This window comes from Nymphalis io, chromosome 3 (assembly GCF_905147045.1).
Source record: "Nymphalis io chromosome 3, ilAglIoxx1.1, whole genome shotgun sequence".
Classification (NCBI taxonomy): domain Eukaryota; kingdom Metazoa; phylum Arthropoda; class Insecta; order Lepidoptera; family Nymphalidae; genus Nymphalis; species Nymphalis io.
The window spans coordinates 11,715,564-11,738,955 of NC_065890.1; positions in this window are offsets into that span (position 1 = coordinate 11,715,564).

A 23,392-nucleotide genomic window follows, 5' to 3' on the forward strand; every position below is an offset into this window, starting at 1 on the left:
GGCACACATAAGCAACGTAACGTAGTACTAAATACTATAAAGCATTGATGTTACGTTTATTTATAAATATACATATAATAAAAATGTTGACATTGTTTTTTTTAAATAGAAGCTCAACTCTTATAAAAGATTATTACATCTTATTTTTGCCAGAAAACTGTTTTATTTACACGAATCAAACGCAAGCATAGATGAAGAAAATTTTTTCAAGATAGTTTCGAAAAACACATTATTGTTTATATATAATTATATAAACAACATGTTTTAATGTGTTTATATAATTATATATAAACAACAAATATTATATATAATTAATTATTAATAAAAGGTATTTTGTAAAATAGTAAATGTAGAAACTTGAAAACAATTAAATGTTTAAAATAGTTATTATAATACAAATCATGAACGCGTGGAATTTAAGCAATAATGCCAGAAACGTCCGGTAAATCGGAATTTGGAGTATTTTTTACAAAAACAAACAATTCAATTACAAATTTTATACATATTTTAAATACAAATTAACTACTGAGCAAAATATATATATTATTACTATTTATATGGGGAGAGCAAAAAGAAACTCGACAATCGTAAATAAATAAAAGTATATGAAAACAAAATAAACAATACATAAGACGAAAATAGTAGAAAGGTACCAAAATATCTATACCAAAGACCATCTAACGTTCTAAAACAGACAGGTTCGACTCCAATCGCAGGCTGTTCTTCCCACTATTAACATAAAATTAACTTGAGAAGATGATAAGAATATGAGTAATTTGATAAAAAATTAATCGTTAAATTTAAAATAATTCCCATTTATATGTATATATATATATATATATATAATATTAGAATCTGATTTAACCACTCGAATGTAATCTAAGCTTAGTTTCAATTAATTCGAGGCACAAACTTGGTCTATCGTGGTCTGTCCTCGCTAAGCAAACATTCCAAAACATTCACTCTGCAAGCTTGTAGCTTATTTAAATGAACACTACAAATACATGCCCCTACAAATATAGAGGAAAACTTTTCGTTTTTTACCGCTTGTAATATAAACATTTGTTACTTTTTTTAAATTAAAAAAAAAAAAAAAAACAAAATGAAACGGAGATCCTGGCACTTGCAAAAGTATAAACTCTACGCAGTCAATGCATTCCTAACGAAGGGATCAACGAGTAAAGTGTTATATCCCATGTGACAGTAATTATACTGAACACACCATTTTAACCAGATTAGAAAAATAATTATAAAGTAACTAGCTGACCCGTGCCCACTTTGTTGGGCGGTAAATATTTTTACTTGTAATGAAATGATGACTGTGGTTCGTCGACGAAGCTTGACGAGCCGGTTGGCATGGTTGGTGGAAGCTTGCCTTTCACCCCGAAGGTTGTGGGTTCGATTCCCACCTAGGACATATATTTGTGTGCATGAACATGTATGTTTGTCCTGAGTCTGGGTGTATAAGTCTGTATTATCTGTATAAGTATGTATTTAAAAAGAAAAATAGTATATGTAGTATATCAGTGGATATAATAAATATAATCTTAATTGAGGATCAGATGGCCGTGTGTGAAAAATGTCCCAGGATATTATTATTATTATTAAAGTCACGCTGGCCACAACATCCGACTACCACGAAAATATCTTTTCATTTTTCGGGTTGATATATAACCTATGACACTCACAAATAATGTAGCTTTCTATTGGTAAAAGAATTTTCAAAATCGGTTCAGTAGATCTAGAGATTACCCCCTACAACCTCACAAACTTTACCTCTTTATAATATTAGTAAAGAGTACAGATTAACAAATATAATATGCCATATGAATAAACGTCAGTATAAAGGTATATTCGACGATATCCTTAGCAGATATTTATACTTAGTGTGGAATGAAATATGCAACTATATTGTTATAAGTTTTTTTAAGCTAGATGTCAAGAAAAAATTTATTACAGAAATAAACTTGGCTCCAATCAAACGCCTTGAAGCAGTCCGTCTCATCAAAATGCCACGCACATTCTTAATACCGTCTCGTTCCATATGATTAAAATCGCTATGATATAAAATATAGTTAGTATTCATCTCCAGCTTATGAAGAACTATGAATAATATTGCTGTAATACAAATTGATCGCTACTACGCCTATGCGTTGTGAAAGTTTCGTTGAATTTCCTACGAATGAGAATATTATGATTTATTAATAAAGTAAAATCTCAGGGTGCGAAAAAAGATATTTATCAAGGTCAAATTTGAGCGTGGTATCACTGCTGATGGTAGGGTCTTGTGCAAGCCCGTCTGGGTACCACCTACTCATCACATATTCTACCGTTGAGGAGCAATACTTAGTATTGTTTTGTTATAGCTTGCAGGGTCAATGAGACAGTGTTACTACAGGCACAAGGGACATAATATCTTAGTTCTCAAGGTTGGTGGCACATAAGCGATATGAGAAATGGTTAATATTTCTTAAAGCGCTATAATGTCTATAGGCGGTGATGACCACTTACCATGAGGCAGCCCATTTGTCAGCCTAATAAAAAAAACAACATAATATTATAAAACAATGTCCCCCGTGTCTGAATCTGTAAAATTAATGAAATAACGAGAACACAATGGAAGAGGAAGTTTGAAATTAGCTTCCGTGTCAGATGTGCCGAGAGGAAATCGATTATCGGGTTAGTACTGTTGTCATAATAAGGGTTTATTTTGTATAAATTAAAAAATAGATACGCATTTGATAACATAATAGTAAAAAGAAATTGGCCACAACTGCCCAGAGACATAAGCAGTAAAATAAATAAATATTTAAGCAGTAAATCCTTTATGCCTGTAATAACACTGGCTTACTCACTCTTCAAACTAAAACACTATAATATAAAGTATTGCTAATAAAATAACCAAAGATGTTTTACCTACGCAAAGGGACTTGCAGAAACTTTACTATGGGTGCTGTATAATTGTATGGGTGTTGCGTACCCAAACGTGGTCAAACCACTGTCACCAAGTAACCAGATTTTTCTTGATAGGGTTTTTTTATTTAATGTTTAAAATAAAGTACTTACTCGTTGTAGACTACTATTAAAATAGTTGTTTCTAATTGTTTATCGTTTAAAAATAAATGGTAAATACCTTATATTCTTCTCCTCAAAAGGGAGAGGCCGTAGCCTAGCAGTGGGACATTAACAGGCTGTTACTATTATATTCTATTTCATGTTAAATTTATGCAATGCAAATTACTTTGCCAACTTTAAGTTAAAACTTCGAGATTGAAGGACGACTATAATATTTTAAAGATATAATTGTTATTTTCTAAAAAAGTTATTTATAAATATTATAATAGCAGCAATAACTCCTAAGATAATTAGAATATTATTCATAACACAGTAACCCATGAATAGTTTTCTTTAAGATTAGCTCATCGAATATGTTTTTTGGCAACCACCCATCCATAATACGACTATTAATCCGTAGCCAAATCAAGTTCGATAGAAGAATATCATATGTACTAAAATATTGTCAATAGTAATGTCGATTTGTTACACATTTGGGATAAAAAAAATTCTGTCTAATATGCTTATATTTATTTCATTTATTTTAAAAGGGAGCACGGTTAATGGTTTCTGTTGTCCAAAGATACCTGAAATATAAGGAGATGCTTATGCGTTGCTAACCTTCACATTCGAAGTTTGAAATCTTCCATATTATTACTCTTTGAAAACCGCTAAGAGGAGATCCAATTTATTGAGAACTTATCATATACGTATCATTAATAATGATTGTCACTTATGCTTAGGGATTTTTACAATTGGCATGTGGCATTAAAATGTACCACAAGAATGTGGAAATAATGAAAATAGTTAAGATGTATTGCGTTTCGTCCTACCGACTTTTCTAGTTCTTCATTCTTAACTGGAGGTAGCTTTGTATAATTCGACTTGTAAAATAACGATTTTATGCTACACACGTTTGTAACATAAAAACAAATACATACATACGTGTTAAGCCAAAATAAAATAAAAAAACATACAATAAAGCATGAAAAGTACATTGAAGTGGAAAGCGCATATCGGCTTTGCTATTTTTAAAACATTCGAGTGAATATGTTAGTTTCACAAATAGGGGTGAAGCATACTTCAATAAAAGTTCTTTTGATTTTTATTGCGGTATTTTTAGTATATTTTTTATAATTTTAATTACATTTGGTAATAATTATAATGTCCTCTAGACCGATTTCGGCCCGGCGGGTAATCTCAAGAGAGATTAGCCAACTACGCAGGAGATATTATAGTGCACAAGTGTGTGCGCAAACAGAGGTGCACTCTCTATTCCCTAACTCTCATAATCCGATGGGACGGCAATCCGACACGACCGGAAAGAGTTCAAGCGCAGAACCAACGGCTTTAAGTGCTTTCCGAGGCACGTGTGTACACACTTCCAACTTCCAGACTCCGGGCTGCTATTGAAAATTTTTCGACAGAAAAACCAATAAATTTTTACTGGTCCAACCTGGGAATTGAACCCAGGACCTACGGGTCTGCGTCTTATATCAAGCCACTAGACCAACGATCCATTCGGAAATATAAAGTAATTTAATATTCATTCTGGATTTGATACGGTAATGAAAAACGATATATTTTTATTGAATTAATAATATAAAGCAACTTAAAAATTATAAACCAAATAAATGTTTTTAATAAAATAAAATTCCATTTGTATTCAATAATACCTTTTTTATTGTAAGGCTAAAATGAGATTTAGGATTAAAGATGAAACATAACCACTTTGCACTTTTTACACTTTTTACTTTTTACTATATGCACAAATCTTGTTTTACTCTCCATTATGTTATCAGTTATTCCAATAATTCGATAGGAAGGTAATCCGACTCGACTGGTGATCCGAACCGACGGCTATACGTACTTTCCGAGTCACGGTAGTGTATAATTGCAAGTTCCTTTTTTTTTTTTTTAACGTTGGAAAAACGCCTTACGCGTTTCCCCCACGGGAACAGTGGGGGGTATGTGGGTCTCACCGGTGTCCAAGGCGCCGATTGCGCCCCAAACATCGGAATACCCACTAAAAACGAGCGGTACCCTTACCGTCTTAACGAGGAGCGCCACGGTATCGCTTTCACATACTACCGTGATAATTGCAAGTTCCTACATCAAGTCATATACCGAAAATTTCTAAGCAAAAAACCTAATTACATCTCCGTCCCTATCTTTAGTGTATATTGAAGCATAAAAGGGCACAGCTGAAAATGAAAAGCCGCTACTTATGAGAGAAGTTAAGACATATTTTTTATTTCGTAGATCCTATACCTTAATTTTTTTTGTTTATTATAACTAATCTGAATACGTATTTTTGCCTTAACATGTTCTGAAGTGAACTTTAAACTAGTGGGACTTCTTTTGAGACGTTGGATTGGAGATTATTACACCTTGCTGCTCCAATGTAACACATACATTTATCACGTACAAATTCAGTGATGCTTGCTCGGCCTAAAAACGGCAATCTTTGCTTAAGATTGGCGTTCCGTTTACTGGGCCTGATTATAAATGTTGGGTATTTATTTAAACACTGATTTCTCCCTTTCTGTTACCATAGATTTCACAATCTAAAGAAAAAGACACAGCATTACGTTACTGATCACCGGCTAAATATCATTTACAAATGAAGCCGTTAACTAAACATTGTATAGTGGCTATACAATGCTTATAAATAAGGGCAATATTGTATATATGTATCGCTAGATGCGCGGAAAATGTAGCAACTCGGCTGAAAAACGTTTCGGAGAACGAATTGGATACTAAATCGAATAATGACCGCCAACTTCGTAACTGAAATAACTCATTTAATTTTCTTTTTCATTAAAAATGTTATCCATGTTATTTTAAAGCGTTAAAGTATGACTGGTAATGGGTTCATAATATTTATTATTATGAAATATTTAACTACGTTAAATTATATATGTTTTTTATAGATAAATTTAGCACATTTACTTAGTGGTAGGGGCTTGTGCAAGCGTTCCGTTTGAAGACTGAGTGAGTACTGACACGAGAGACATAACAGCTTAGTTCCCAAGATTAGTGGCGTATTGATGATGTAAATATTATTATTTTTTACACTGTATAATTACTACTCAGAACTTAATAAACAGTTAAAGTTAATGTTTATGGGTTCTGGTGACAACGTACCATACCACTTACCAGGTGGAACATTTGCTAGTTTGTCTAATACAAACCAATAAATTAAAAATAAAACACAATTAAATTATATTAACATTATCTCTATATTATGATTCGTTTGAAAAAAAATCCTTTTTCATCTTTATAAAATCGTTCAGTCCAGTCAGTCGTTCTTTATTTATTAGACATGCTTTCATCACGAAACGTCGGTCCTAAATATAATCTAATGAATTTCAGTAAATAATCTTATTACATATGTCATATTATTATATATTTATTATTCCTTAGTAGCTTATGTATAGATGAACATCCGTGTTAAACGTGTGCATGCACACAACGTAAGGTGGTGCTCGCGCAATGCAAACTCTTGAATTAAACAAGATGGCGGCAGTTTTTCCGTCATTCATGTAAGACTTTAATTTTCTTAAATACTAAACATAAAAATAAATCAATTATCTTTATTAATTTTATTTTTGATATAATTTTATGGAATGAACTCTTTTTTTAAATCAAATTAAGACTATTCAATAATATATTCTATAAATCGAAGTTAATTTGTTGCCCATACAACTATAATTACTTACTATTAATCCACCCATAGGTATCTAAGCCCTCATGCTTCGAAACCAATTACAGTGGATTACAAAGATCCAACTTCTATTCTCGAAGGCCTTTACCTGGTTAAATTCAATACAATTAATTATTAGTATGAAATTGAAATTAAATTATTACCGTCTTCATATGCCATTCATTTTTAAGGATGGAAACTAAAACTGGTTTTGTTCTGGAAAAAATAAAAAAAAAAATTTGACGGACTGGTACGACTTGAATTACAGAATTTGGAGATCTTTGTTTTGTCACAGATACGAGATGGCCTAGTGGTTAGAACGCGTGAATCTTAACCGACGATCGTGGGTTCAAACCCGGGCAAGCACCACTGAATTTTCATGTGCTTAATTTGTGATTATAATTCACCTGCATGTGTCTAATTTCACTGAAGTTCTGCCACATGTGTATTCCACCAACTCGCATTGGAGCAACGTGGTGGAATAAGCTCTAAACCTTCTTCTCAACAAGGGAGAGGAAGCCTTAGCCCAACAGTGGGACATTCACAGGCTGTTACTGTACGTACTTAAAATGCATTTTTCTACCGCAATCGGACTATTTTAAATGTTTTTTTAACTCTCCAAGATAGCGAGATGAATAAAGCTGAGATGGATAGTAAATATAGATTAAGCAAATGAAACACGATCTTTGGTTAGGTTTCACGAGCTCTAATCACTGAGCCATTTCGGTGCAAAAGTAAAAGCTAGACCAGTAAGATATTATATTCAAAGAGGAAGAAGTTATATTGCTCTAATCTTTTTGTTGCTTTGATCTCTCCAACAGTTCCCAGTTGCACAAATGGGAAAAATTGAGGACGATCACACGGGAATATTCAGATTAGATATGATCCTACATTTATTTTAACCTATATATTATATATATATATATATATATATATATATATCATGCAAAACTTTTTAAAGGAAAATTAGTTATTTTCCATTGAAATCGTAATTTAAGGGACGGCGACTGTTTGCAATTCAATCGTATCATTTTTCTTTGAAAACTTAATAAAAAAGAAATACAACACATCAGTAAAACTATTTTGTTTTTCTTAAGCAATAGCTGCACTTACAGCTGTAACATTACAACACTAAGTATGAAGTAACGACTGAAAATGTTGTTCTTAAAAGATACCACTCGACGTAACTTATAAATAAATTTCTTATTATTATTTAAATTAATGTATTGATTGATCACATCTTCATTACTGAAAACGCAATAGCAACGCTCAAATCAAATTCGACCTAGAAATTTACTCAACAACACTCAAAGAAGTTTTAACTCAAACATAATTATTATTATATTCAACGTTTAAAGGAAACCGTTAACTTAGTAGCTCGCTAGCAACATTCTATCTGTCAGAGTGGCACTCGAAGAAGAAGAATTAACATTCTAAGTTAAGTGAAGTTTTATATTTATCACGAAATGCAAGTGTTTACATTTCAGCTCAGTTTAGATTTAACAACGAAAACGGAGTATATTACGGTATTTCGTAGTAAATATACCGTTTTCCTTTTTCAAGGTTTCTTAATACAGGCCTATTTAGTTCTAAATACAATGAATTTTGTTGGTCCAAATAGAACACAAAGAAACAAGATGTGAGACAAATATTAAAACAAAAATATTTACGCGCGCGTTTGTGTAAAGAAAACGTTCATGTTGATGTGTAATGTTTCGCAGTTACAACTATTCGTATGTATATTTTCGTTGTGTATTATGAGAATACTGGAAGTTTTTAAATAGCATACTTCAAAAGTACTCGTTCTATACAACTTTTTCTTTCGGACGAATTTAATGAAAAGAGAGAGTGAACTGACGATGGAGTTGAAATTACCAAGATTTCAGATTTTTTTGTCTTATCCAAAATCTTGAAGTAACTTTAAAATATTTAAATTAATCGAATCTTTACTCTATGGTCGCTAGGTAATAAATAAACGTAATGAAGACAATATTATTATACAAAGTTTTACCATTTTAAACGATTTTAAAACGAATATTTAAAAAAAAATAAGAACAAAGTAATTTCCAACATTTAAAAAATATATTTTTTTACATTTTGACAACATATTATAAGGAACCGAAAGTAATAGAGAATCCTTTTATTTATGTCTACCAAGTAATTTTCAAGTTCTAATTTGTCATTTTAAGGAATTATTAGTAATAAGAGGCAAAAATACAACTTCTTTAATGAACTTCACAAATATTTTCCTTTGCACTTTAACAGTCAAGGACTAAAGAAAAATATTAAATCAGTTTAAAAATACGAAGAAAGTATAGCTTTGCTTCGCGTAAACTCATAAGGACTTATAATGTGTATTAAAGTTCTAAGCTTATCGTCAAGCGTATTCTTTCCGACCAAATAAACTAAACTTGGAAACCAGGGATCAAACCGTAATACCATTCTTGCGATTTACAAAGTTTTTCAGTCCTAGGTAAGCCGGCTTACAATTTTCTTTTATTTCAATCTATTCTTGATTACAGGATAGCAAAGTTGTTTTTATATTTTGTCACTTTAAGGTGTTTCATAAATTTATCTTTTGAAGTTCCTGTAATGGATCCTATCATTGGTGGTCCAAATTTTTGGCTAACTTTTTCGTTTTGAAATACTGGAATTTAGGTTTTGCCTGTCTGTATCAATTTCTTTAGTTACTTGCTTATAAGGTTGTAGATCCTAATATTTAAGTAAAATCACGCCTGGAGTAAATAAAAAATAATGGGTTTTTCCCTATATAAATTATTAGAAAAGTAAAATTGAGTATAATTCTGGAAAGCTCGTAAAACTGTTGTCCTTATCTCACTGTTGCGATCTTTATCACTTCAGTCCTGTCGAATCGACCTCTCATTGAACAATAACAGTGCACTATAATATATAAGACGGCTGCATGTGTATTAAGATGCTATTTGTAATTTTAGTGATTTTTTTTGTCTATGCTACCTAAACATGATATTTGTATTAAGAGATATAAATTGTATAATATTGTGTAATACATATATTCCATACATATAATAATAATGCCCTCCAGGCCAATTTCGGTCACGGTGGCCAATCTCAAGAGAGATTAGCCAACTGCGCAGGAGATATTATAGCGCACAAGTGTTTTCGCAAATACAGGTACGCTCCCTCTTCCTTCACTCTCATAATCCGATGGGACGGCAATCCGACACGACCGGAAAGTATTCAGGCGTAGAACTAACGGCTTTACGTGCTTTCCGAGGTACGGAAGTGTACACACTTCCAACTTCCAGACTCCGGGTTGCTACTGAGAATCAGGCTACTCGACCAACGAGGCATACATATATTATCTGCATAAAATTATAACACACAGTATATTCATTTAAATATTGTATAGTAGTTAGCATGGCTTTACAACGTAAATAATTGCCACTTAGTGTAAAACCAATGATAAGACAATTGTTATTATACTGGATATAATGATTTCAAATAAAATACGCAAAAAGTAATCACTTCTGTCATGTAGACAGAGTTATTAATCTCTAATCTATTCTAGTATATTGCAAATTGTCGTAATTTCACTGTATCTGTGGAAATAATAAAAATAAAAGACTATCTCTTTTGCTTATTTACTTTGAATATCACAAAGTTATGTTAATTATTATTGTTTTTAATTTTAATAAAACCTTATTGTGGTTTATTTTTTTTAATTTAATCCGTCCTTTTGGTTCTTATGAAATTAATAAAAACATATTTAAATGCTACATTGATCTATTTTATAATGTTATTTCAAAATGTTAAATTTTATATCCCGATTTGATTAAAACAAAAGTTATATCGCGGCAAAATATTTTGATCAGATTCCGTAATAAAGAATTTCCACTAATTGGTTTAGTAAGGCTCCGAAGGAAAGCCATTAAAGGTCGAAGAAAAAGCTTGTTACGAAATGTTTACAGATCAATGGATCTAGAGCCTTATTTTTACTTTTGATGATGATGGATGTGTTTCTTCATCATTGACCAGCATTAAGATGCTGTTTGTAATTTAATTAAAATACATTAGTATTAATGACTATAAGTATCGAAAATATGACTTTAAATAATTTAACGATACGATATTACGATTTAACGAACTAACGACCAAGGGTTGGGCTTTGTGAATTCTCGTTCAAGATGAAACCTTTAAAATTTGACATTAAATATATTTAACGATACAAAGTGCGAATACTTGTTATTATTTCTTCTTACCTGCGTTAACGATACGTTATGGCGTTTCTAGACCTGCAGAAGGCATTAGACTGCGTCCCACGCCAAATTATATGGTGGGCTTTGAAGATGAAGAACGTGCCACAAATCTATATTGACATTATCCGAGACATATACCATAATTCGGAATCAATAGTAAGGACCGCCGTTGGCGACACACACCCTTTCCCGATCACAGTTGGTGTCCACCAAGGCTCGGCCCTGAGTCCTTTTCTGTTCAGTGTAGTGCTTGACGTTGTGACAGTGAAAGCCCATGAGCCGTCTCCTTGGCTCATGATGTATGCTGATGACATTGCACTGGTAGATGAGAACAAACAGGTATTGGAGCAAAAGTTGAACCAGTGGAAGGGTATGCTAGAGAGGGGAGGTCTGATGCTAAATTATGTGAAGACCGAGTATATGGCCTGTGGCAGTACGGACCCCGAACCCATAAAGATAAACGGAGAATCCGTTATCAAGACGGAAAAGTTTAAATACCTCGGGTCCGTACTGCACGAGTCTGGTACAATCAACCACGACGTCAGAGCTCGAATAAACGCAGCCTGGGCCAAATGGCGGGAAGTCACCGGGGTAATCTGTGATCGCAGGATACCGGTGAAATTAAAGGGCCTTGTGTACAAGTGCATCATCCGACCAGTCTTATTGTACGGCAGCGAGACGTGGCCAGCTCTCGCGAGACACGTTCAGCAACTTCACGTCGCGGAAATGAAGATCCTGTGGTGGATATAGGCCGTTCCGCGACTAGATCGCATTCGTAACGAGTACATCCGTGGTAGCCTTGGAGTTTGCGATGTAGCAGATAAGTTGCAGGAAAGCCGTCTGCGTTGGTTTGGCCACATTAGCCGCAGACCACCAGACTATGTCGGGAACCGATGCCTGGACTTTGTTGTCGAAGGCCCTAGATTCCGCGGCAGGCCCAAGAAGCGCTGGCTCGATGTTGTAAGGGACGATATGAGAGAGCACGATCTCACTAAGGAGGACGCTTTAGATCGGGCAAAATGGAGGCATAGATGCAGGAAAGCGGACCCTGGCGTTACTAGGCCAGGAAAACGCTAGGCAGAAGAAGAAAAAGAAGAAGACCTGCGTTAACGTTACGATATATAGACTGTGGCGTGACGTTATATAGTCTACTAGTTCCTGCCTTAGTTTCGCTCGCGTGTAGGGGGCCCATATCCTATTCTGTATCCCTGACAACGTGTATACCAAATTTATTATTGATTAGGTGAGTAAGACGTGAAGGCGTAACAAACAAACTCGCTTTCGTATTTATAATCTTTCTCAATAAATAATACATAAATATTTAGATCTTGAGATTAATACATTCAAATAAATAGAAAAACAAACTAACTAATTCAAATTTTACTTAAATGATTTAGTATATTTTAAACGAGTATGCGTAGAATATTTTCAAGAAAAGCTTAATTTCGAGTAAGAAGTTTGTATTTCATGTGCTATAATTTAGTTTATATAATTAAATAAGTATCTATCTGTTAAAAATATCTTTTAAAATTTAGAAAAAAAAACTTATCTAAAAATATTCTAAGACATATATTAAGCAGCCTGTGAATGTTCCACTGCTAAAAGCTGCTCTAAAGGCCTCATCTCCCTTTTTGAGGAGAAGGCTTAGAGCTTTTATTATTGTTGAATTTCAGTAAAATTAGACACATGCAGGTTTCGTCACGATGTTTTCCTTTACCATAAAACAGGAGATAGATTATAATCACAAATTAAGCACATGCAAATTCAGTGGTGCTTGCCCGGGTTTGAACCCACGATCATCGATTAATATTCACGCGTTCATACTACCGGGCCATCTCGGCTTATAGACATATATCACAACATACAAGATATATATTACAGTTTTTTAAAACCAAAGCGATTATTTTAAGCAAAAGAAAAATCCTTTATTCGGTAATGATATTTCATTACTTTTAATGTATTAATAATAGTTGACCCGATCCAAACGAAAAAAGCTGTTATCACCAACAGAGAGCAATAAGAAACAGGCTAGGATTTTCCATTGCTACTGTGGAGGAGGGTAACATTTAAGATAGCCGCGATAAAAGAGTGCGGATTCATTGAGTGGTGGTATTTCTTTGTATAGCTTAATATCAGGAAGCAAATAAGAAACCGATTGAAAACACTTGAAGTTGTTTTAATTTATTTTTACATGATAAATAAAAATGTAATTGAAATATGTAATTAATTGGTTTTAACGATCAACTACTAAAAGATTAGTGAAAATTGAAGAATAATCAGCATATATAGTGTATATGTTTTTTCCTTATATTTAACCCCATATGAAAAAAAAAAAACAAAAAATAACTTGTTTTTTTTAAAGTATTTTTTTAATAATGGTTAGGTATGGTATTTTTAATTTTCTAGACACATTAGTTGAGTGACTTAATTTCAATATCTCATACACCTAGGAGACTTCTTTATACAGTCGGTAAATACCTTAAAAATCGCTTTATAACTTAAAGTTAATATTGACGTAAACCCACCGACATACATGTATCAAAATCTATCAAACCTTAAGAAATAGGAGGATAGAAAATGTGACATTTCCTTAATCAATCAAAAAAGTGAATTGTGAATTATGGAATAAAAATATATAACTTGGAATATGAGTTTGCTCGGTGCCCTGGAATTGACAGATAACATCTATGAAGAGGGATTGCATATTAAGTTGATATGATTATATTTCATACTAGCGGCCCGGCCCGATTTCGTCTAATTTGAACAATTACCCTTTTACGCCAATAATGACTTTTATAGAAAAAAAATGATCAATTTATTATATTATTATAGGTAACTTTCGTAGGTATCTCTATTTTTTTTTTTAATATAGCCTATGTTACTCGTTGTCAATGTAGCTTTCTATAGATGAAGGATATTTTAAAATTGGTTTAGTAGTTTTTGAGTTTATCCATTACAAATAAACATACAAAAAATCAAATATTTCCTCCTTATAATATTAATATAGATTTATTATATACTTATAAGCTGCCAATCCCGGTGAAGAAGTGTCTATTAAGATCCGTCCTTGAGAAGACAGAAGTATTTCCAAACGCGCTTAGAATATTGTGTGATGGATCTGTTCGCTTGCCACCCTTTTCTAAGTAGTAGCAGTGGTCCAAAAATAACAAATAGGACACAGCGTTTACAGTAAAAATATAATGATTAAATTCGATTCAAAATCGAAGGAATCATAGCCAACATACACACAAAAAGGAACGAGAGAATTAAGGAACATAATTCTTTATTGAGACAATTAATATACATTTATATTGAAAGCTTTTATCAAACTTTATTTCAACATGATGCTTTGATTAAAATATACTATTTTCCAAAAAGTATTGTCAGATTTAATTATATACTTAAACTGGATGATACCTAATATACATTTTCGTTAATTATGTATTAATTTAATTTGCCTTTAAAATAATTTTCTTTACCAATATTAGTTTAGACATACTTGCATACCATTCGGTCACTAGGTTTGAGAAGCTTTATTCAGATAGAAATTATTCTAGACTATCAAAATGTACTTAGGTAAGCTAATCAACATTTTCAAGGTCTTATATTATACAACAAGTAATCCTTCACGATGTCCTTCAAATAAAATCTGATCATTTTATATTAAACGATAAATATATTTAAAGCACACGTTGGAATATTTATTGCTATTTCTGTACAAGATTATACAGATGACAAAAAAGCTTCGAGCTAGTATTATTGATTTATACATGGTAAATACATGAAAAAAAACTGTAATGGCGAAACGAAAAAAAGTTGAATATAGTATTAAGAACAGTAAATATATATAATAACAAATAAAATTTAATAACAAATTAAATTGTGTTCTGATACAGATGGAAGCTCACGTGAAATATATAATAACCCTTCGTGTAGTTTATTATCTCCAAACGCGAATCTATGCGTAAGATAAATATTAGTTTCAGGTAAATTATAGCACATCTGGCGAGTGAAGACTTATACTTGAATATTTAGTAATGTTTACGATACTATCGGCGTTGCTTATAAACGTTTATAATGTAAACTTATAAACCGTGACTTTGTTGGCTTGCGTGATCAGGTGTTTCGTCTTTCACAACTCCCGTTTTTTACTTATGATTAATATATTTGCTTTGGAAAAAGTTTCGCAAACAGCTGAGTTTTTCCATTTGGATATGAATATTTTGTTTTGTTATTTATTTTTACAGATGTCGTTATAAAAGCTATATTTTCTTATCTGTTTGATATGAAGTTTTAGACGGCCCAATGGTTAGGCTACAATAAACTTAACAAATAGGCAAACACAATTGAATTTTCTTTCAAAGTTTAAATTAATGAAAATTAATCTTATTTTGAACGACATTGTTGTGTTTTTATTGGTAAATATTTCATAATTGTGTAAAATTACGTTTAATCCACATTGGAGCAGCGTGGTGGAATAAGCTCCAAACCTCCTCCTCAAAAGGGAGAGGAGGCCTTAGCCCAGCAGTGGGACATTAACAGGCTGTTACTGTACTGTACGTTTCTATTATTATAAGAAATATTTACATCAAATTAAATATTTTAAATATTAAAAATATTTTGAACTATGTTTATATCTCTGTTTTCATGAGCGATCAGTTAATAAATGAAATCCCTTTAAAATTCGTCAGCTTACCGTTCAGTTTATTACGTCTTTGTATGATGTAAGTTAACAATATTACTAGAACTACAATACTCCATTCTATTCGCCTTTATAAAATAAAGTTTAAGAACGTACTTAGACGTTACATTTAAGACTTCTTTCTTGTATGTACATTTATTTGTGTATAGTTTTATATATATAGAGATGGACTATATGAACCAGTAGCTAGAACACAGAAGATCGCGGGCTCAATAATTGACAATTTTATTTTATGCTTAATAAGAAAACATTTTAAGGAATTCTTTTTATGTCGAATAGATTGTAATCCAACCCATATTGGAAAAGCACGATTGAAGTTGATTTTTATATAAGATATTTAATATTTGTAACAATGCCAACGTCTATGGGCTGTGGTGACCACTTACCATCAGATGGCTCACTTATCAGTCTGTGTACTTATGCAATAAAAACAAATACGACGTACAAGAAATTCTCACTTGCAACCAGAGTTCTAAAGTTGGCAGATACTGTGGGTAAAGATTGACCTTGATGGGATTTCGGATTATAATAATTCATTTTTCATCAAATATCCATTAAGCTATCACTATTATACTTATTGATTTATCTATACTAATATTATAAATGCGAAAGTAGCTCTGTCTTTCTGGTACGTCTTTAGTCTTAAACAATTTATCAGAAATTAAAGCAAGCCCAATTTGGAGCCCAATTAAGGACATAGGTGACTGTTCATATCTTACACCCGAGACCCCCTCCAACACGCGAGCAAAGCTGCGGGCGGACACTAGTCGTATATAATATTAACAATAGTATGAATTAACGTATTCCATATGGGAAATTATAATAAGTCATCATAAATAATGCTTACGTTTATTTCGTATTTATGTTCATAAAACTACTTGAGAAAAATGTCCAGTAATATCCGGACAGTACGCTCAGAATGTAGGGGATGAGGTCACTCAAAATGAGTTTTCCAGATTGCAATAAAACGTTCTTATTGCGCTTGAAATAAGGGCTAATATACATTCTAGTTGCCAATGGATCATACGTATACTATTTATTTATACAAATCGCTACGATTATGTAAAGATGCTAGCGACAAATGGCTACGAATCAACGTACATGTAACTGTATATGTAAAAAAATATTAAGAAATGACAAGAATATTTTATAAGAAACTAATAATCGCTTCACTTCAGATTAGATGTAAGAGATGGATTGTTATATATTGTATAAGCCGAGAAGGCCCAGTGGTTCGAACGCGTGAATCTTAACCGATGATCGTGGGTTCAAAGCCGGGCAAGCACCACTGAATTTTCATGTGCTTAATTTGTGTTTATAATTCATCTCGTGCTTGACGGTGAAGGAAAACATCGTGAGGAAACCCGCATGTGTCTAATTTCATTGAAATCCTGCCACATGTGTATTCTACCAACCCGCATTGTAGCAGCGTGGTGGAATAAGCTCCAAGCCTTCTCCTCAAAAGGGAGAGGAGGCCTTAACCCAACAGTGGGACATTAACAGGCTGTTACTGATGGATTGTTATAATAAAGTAGCCTATATCTTCGGTGTTCATACCAAATTTCATCAAAATCGGTTCAGTATTCTAGGCGTAAAAGCGTAACAGACACTTTCGTTATGTTACTTTCGCATTTATAATATTAGTAACCAATCAATAACCTGATTTTCAGAGAGTTGGGTCTTTCAATGTCTTAAGTTACAAAACAATCGTGTCAAATGATATCATCAATCATCAAATAATAGCTTGATGAGAAAAAATCATTCCTTTGAATAAGTAAAGACGTAAGATCGCGTTAATACTCTAGTCTTAAGGAGAAAGCTTAGACCTTATTCCACCTCGCTGCTGCAACTGCTCCACTGCAAGTTGGTAAAATTTCATCCAACACATCGAGTCTTAATTCACTACCAATCACGAATTGATTGTGAATTTTAAATAAAATAAACCACATTAAAAGTCTTTAACACTTTTCCGGTTTTCAACCGGCGATCTTTCATATACGATTTAAGTATTTGAATCACTGAGCTATATCGACTTTCACAAGCTTATAGAGATAACATTTTATTGAAAAACAAACATAAATAAATAAAATATCCTAAGAAAAATGTTTGACAATATGCGGCTTCCGAGTGGTCATTAGATGTTATTCGCTGCCCGTTATCCAAAGGATAAAATGGATGAAGACAAGGTCATATTAAATGAATCTCATAAAGAACTAAAATATATAATAAGACATTCTTATTTCACTACAAATAAAGACTAAAATGCAACAGAATGTGGGATTATTTGGAACATTGAACGATAATATGAAAGCTGGATCTAAACGACACATTGTGTACTGTTTGAAAAATTATCATCGCTTGTTTAAAATTGTCGCTTTGTTGCGTCGTTATAAAATATATTTTATTTTATATTTTTATTCAAAAAAAGTAAATTTATATTGAGTTGACCTTACTGTGAGCAGTGTAGCGATAATACCTCGTAAAATCGTAGAAATCAACCGTTTACTGATGGCGGAGTCGTGCATGCCCATCTCGTCTGTTATCAGCTGTTCTAGGGTGAGTGAGCGATGTAATTACAAGCAATCTCAATTCCCATGGTTAACCGCGCAATTATGGCGTGCGAGAGAACAGTACCAATAAGGTGTGGCGATCACTTGCCTACTTTTCCTCTTCAAAATAAAAAAAAATCTACCATCAAATAGATATAAAAGCGTGAGACACTCGTTACATTTTTTTCCTTAAACATTTTTTGTGACTTAAATTATTAACATAAGAAAATCTAAGTTTTATTATTCAGTTCTGACCTCGTTGGTGTTTCGCATTTACATACTCTTGAATTAATTTTCATTTGTAGTGACACGTTTATAAGAAACTTTGACGTAACACATTTTATAAAATTAAATTTAAATTTTACATTTCTCTTTAAGCATTTTCTTATAAGTATTCGTTCGCCAAAACGTGTACACGCTATGAGAAAACAATGCATTTTTTAATTCTGTTTCAATTCTTGGCAACTCGTAAAGGTCAAAGAAGTTATATACTGCTTGTACTCAAAAGTTAAAATTCCTCTCACTCATGATTTATTTCTAAAGAATATGTAATGGCTATTAAATGGCCCACTGTTGGGTTAAGGTCTTCAAGGAGGAGGGGAAAACTTATTCCTCCATGATTTCCAATGTGGATTGGAATATATGTGACACGATTTCCGGCTTCTTCAAGATTTTTGCCTTCGCTGTTCTATCACCGACTTAATTCTTCATGAGATGTATAAGTAAGATTTTATTATTAATTTTTTTGTTACGTCAATTATAATTTTTCCAAAAGTGGTGTATGTGTATGTCTTGAAAGATTTGCTCATTTTACAGTGATAATATAACAAATTAAGTCGGACAAGAATAATTAAATTGAAATGATTAAATTATCTTTCAATACAATCGAAAGATGAAATTTGAATAACAATTTTTTTATTACCACACTACACGTATTTTATGGGATTGTAATATCGATAAATTAATAAAGCGAGGAGCAGATGGCCACCGCCATGCACTTCCATTGCAGATTATCCAGCTTAGTCGCTTTGTTTAGGAGGATAATGCTCGATAGATTTATTAACCGATCTCAAAATCGTTCAAGTATATTACCCTTACTATCTCATCTCGTTGCCTTGCTTTTATGTTTTATTTTTTTTCCGCTGGAAAAACGCATTACGCGTTTCCCCCACAGAAACAGTGGGGGCGGTATGTGGGGTGCTTTTATGTTTCAGCTATTTTGTATGTTTCAGAAGTTTTTATTTTTTTATTTTTTCTGTTTTTTGACCATTTTTATGTTACAGAATAACAAATTATTCGAAGTCTGCTAGTAACTAAACACCGAGGTGAGTTGAATACATATGTAATGTATATCTTACTTACTTGTACCGCGGGGCTAGGTTTCTCAAGCTAGGATTCCAAAGGTTGATGACGCATCAGCGATGTGAGAAATTACCAGAAGGAATAGACCACTTACCATACACCTTAACATAATTTACGAACCAGCCAATGACTAGCAAAACAAAAGCTACTAAAAAGTCATCAAATTGTAAAATTTTAAATAATTTACGTAAAAAATAATATCATATAACCAAAGTTACATATACATTATCCTAGTACTGCTTACTATTAAATCACGTAAACATTATACTTATTGTTACCCAGAATTGCCAGGTCTATTTTAATATAAGTGTAAGAATGCATTATAAAAAATAGCGTAGGTAGTGAGATATAATGTAAAAGCGTTGGGTGTCAATCATGACGTGATAGAAATGAAGAAGAAAGATCACGTACCGCGAGATTACTATGATTGATGATAAAAATCCAAACTAATATTATAAATGCGAAAATTTGTTTGTTTGTTACGCTTTCACGCCTTAACTATTCAACTAATTATCATAAAATTTTCCATAAACGTTGTCATTGTCGATGGGTATAGAAAAAGACAAAGTACTTAACACCTCTAAAACTAGTAATTTATAAAAAAAAACAATATACTAATAATATCAATTTTAAATAAAATATATTTTTAAATAAACTGATATAAGTGTACTATAAATAGTTTTCGTAATGTTTCTAAATTTTAATATAAAAATAAATAATTATAAATATCCTGGGACATTATTCACACACGGCCATCTGATCCCAAACTAAGCAGAGCTGGAACCAGACAACTAATATACTACATATACTACTTTTCTTTTGTAGATAAATACTTATATAGATAATTACACCCAGATTCAGGGCAAACAGACATGTTAATGCACACAAAATGTCTGTCATGGGTGGGAATCGAATCCACAACCTTCGGCGCGAATGTCTACCAACCACGCCAACCGGTCCGTCAAAATAAATATTTTAGTCCGTCGTGTTCTGTATTCAATTTCTCGTTTTATCAAATTCACAAAATTCAAATTCAATTCAAATTCATCATTTTCACTGTGATCAAAAACTTTGGTAGATAATTTTACATACGAGCATTGACAAAAAAAAAACAAACAGTTACTCTAGTATAACAAGACGAGACTCTAGAGACAAATCAAAGCTAAAATTTCCATCCTAAAAATCTCACGTGAGAGCTTGAAGTTTATTACATATTTATATCATGAACTTTACAGACATGAGGTTGTTTCCAACATGTGACATCCACGTTGGAAACAACCTCCAAGTATTTATGAAATGTGAATATCCTGCCCCTCGATTAAATCCAAAGAAAAAGAATTTCATTATGTTCTTCCCATACTTCGGCTTTCATCGAAAGCTAATATAATTTTTTTTATTGTAAACTTTGATGTACTTCAGTTAATGCAGGATTGACGAATAAGAACCTTTAAAACAAAGTTTATAATCTTGACGTGTCGAAGTGCTTTTGTTTCAAGATATTCATAAAAAAATATTCCCTTTTACCTACAGTTTCGAAACGAAAATCTTGCATAGTCTAAAGCTAATTTGTCTGAAAGTTTTGAACAATATGTATTGCAAATTTTCACTACCATGAATTGAACGTTGAGATAAACCAGTGAATTTAATCTTCTCAGAATTCTTTACCTACGTCAATCAGTGCGTCACATCCGATAACAATATTATAATAACAACTAAAATAGGAGAAAAATGAGTGCGTTTTTGTAATTGTTTTTGTTTAATGTTGATGGCTTAAGCTGGGTCAGAATAGTCAAGTAAGATATGAAAAACTGACAGATTTATCTAGTACTGATTATTCTACCATTTTGTTTGTAATGTCTCCAGGATTAAACACCAGGCCATCCAATTTAAAAATATTGTTAAATTACTAAACACAATAATTTATATATAATATAAATTTATATCTTGTGAAATACTTTTAAGATCTAATATTAAAATTGAAAAACAAAAAACCTACACACACGTAGTTCGAATTTTAAAAATGTTAACAACCTATCAAACAAACCAATCAATCACACGCCGTAGCGAAGCTACGTAAATAATTAATGGACGTACATTCTCATACTACGAAACTTAGAAATGAAATTTATTTTACTAGTAATTTAGAAATTTCTACCAAAATGTTTTATTTGAAATATAACTATATGTTTAACATATTTATAGCACCAAAAATACGAGATATCATTACTTGAGACGTTAAGAAATAATTCCAGCCTCATTTATGATAATAGAGTATGGTGAAAAAAGAGAGAATATTTGAAGGAATCGACGCAATAGATGGATTACGATCATGATGAGTCATGACGGAATTTCCAAGATATTAATAAATTACAGACCGAAGAACATTTGGAATGTTAAAATACTGAAGTCAAACTGGCTATGTTCATTATAAAGAAAAGAATGGACGGATTTTGTAAGAAAGATCTAAGAATGAAAAACTAACACAAATATGAATGTCGTACTTCAGTTCTGCTGACCGTTTTAAGGAAAGTTATCAGTATATTATGTGCTGTTCACAATAAGACGAGTAAATATTTTATGAACATACATCTTTACGTGGTGGTAGAGCTTTGTGCAAGCTCGTCTGGGTAGGTACCACCCACTCATCAGATACTTTGTATTGTTGTGTTCCAGTTTGAAGGGTGAGTGAGCCAGTGTAATTACAGACACAAAGGACATAACATCTTATCATCTTCAAAATCTTGGTGGCGCATTGGCGATGCAAACGATGGTTAACAGTTCTTATTATGAGAAGAATAAGTGATTAGGAATTTTAGAAGTAAAGAAGTTACACAAAAGAAAAACAAAATAGAAGTGTGTTGAACTACTGGTTAGAAATAGAACAGGAGTATACCAAAAAAAAAACTGCTTATCTGGTATATTAAGAAGAAAAGAAAATTGTATTGTTAGCATAAAAAAAAATGAAATTTTTAGACGCATAAAGCGATGATGACTTTATTGTTCATACAGGATACATAAATGTAATTGTAGATGATTATTAAATCAAAAATTTTTTGATTGACAAAAATAAGCAACTGCTGATTTTTTTCTGGTTTAAGAAATGCTTATATTTAATGTAGGGTTTGTATTAAAAATTGTAAAATTCGGAAGCTAGTGAGATTTCGTGAGATGAGCCTACTTGTATGATGTATTTTGACTTCGACTTTGACTTTGAGTTGTGACAATTATTGTCGACTATCCTAGTAATCATTGTTATCTAAATAAAATCGCTTCTGGCACTTATTTATTTATTTTATTATTTATATACAAATGAAAATCTTAGAAATATTTAAAATAAATATAACAAAGCTTATCTCTACAAGAGATTCCTTCGAGCCTCGGTACATAAGATAATAAATTATTACATACATTACAATTTAATTAAACCTATGTCTACTCTATTAATAGTCAAAATTCGTAAACGTTACAAGAAGAGCTCGTTTTTTTTAAATATATTGAATGTCTGTTCGTTTATCTTTAAAACCATTTTAAAACTAATAAAGAAGTAGCTATACATATAATCAAAAAATATTAATTTTTTTTATGTCATATGTATGCGGGTGGGCAAATAGGGCACCTGATGACAAGTGGTCACCACCGCCTATAGAGATTGGCGATTAAGACATATTAACCATTCCCTACATCGCCAATGAGCCACCTCAGAACTAAGATCTTACGTCCCTTGTGCCTGTTTCTACACTGGCTCACTCAACCTTCAAACCGTAACGTAATACTCAGTTAT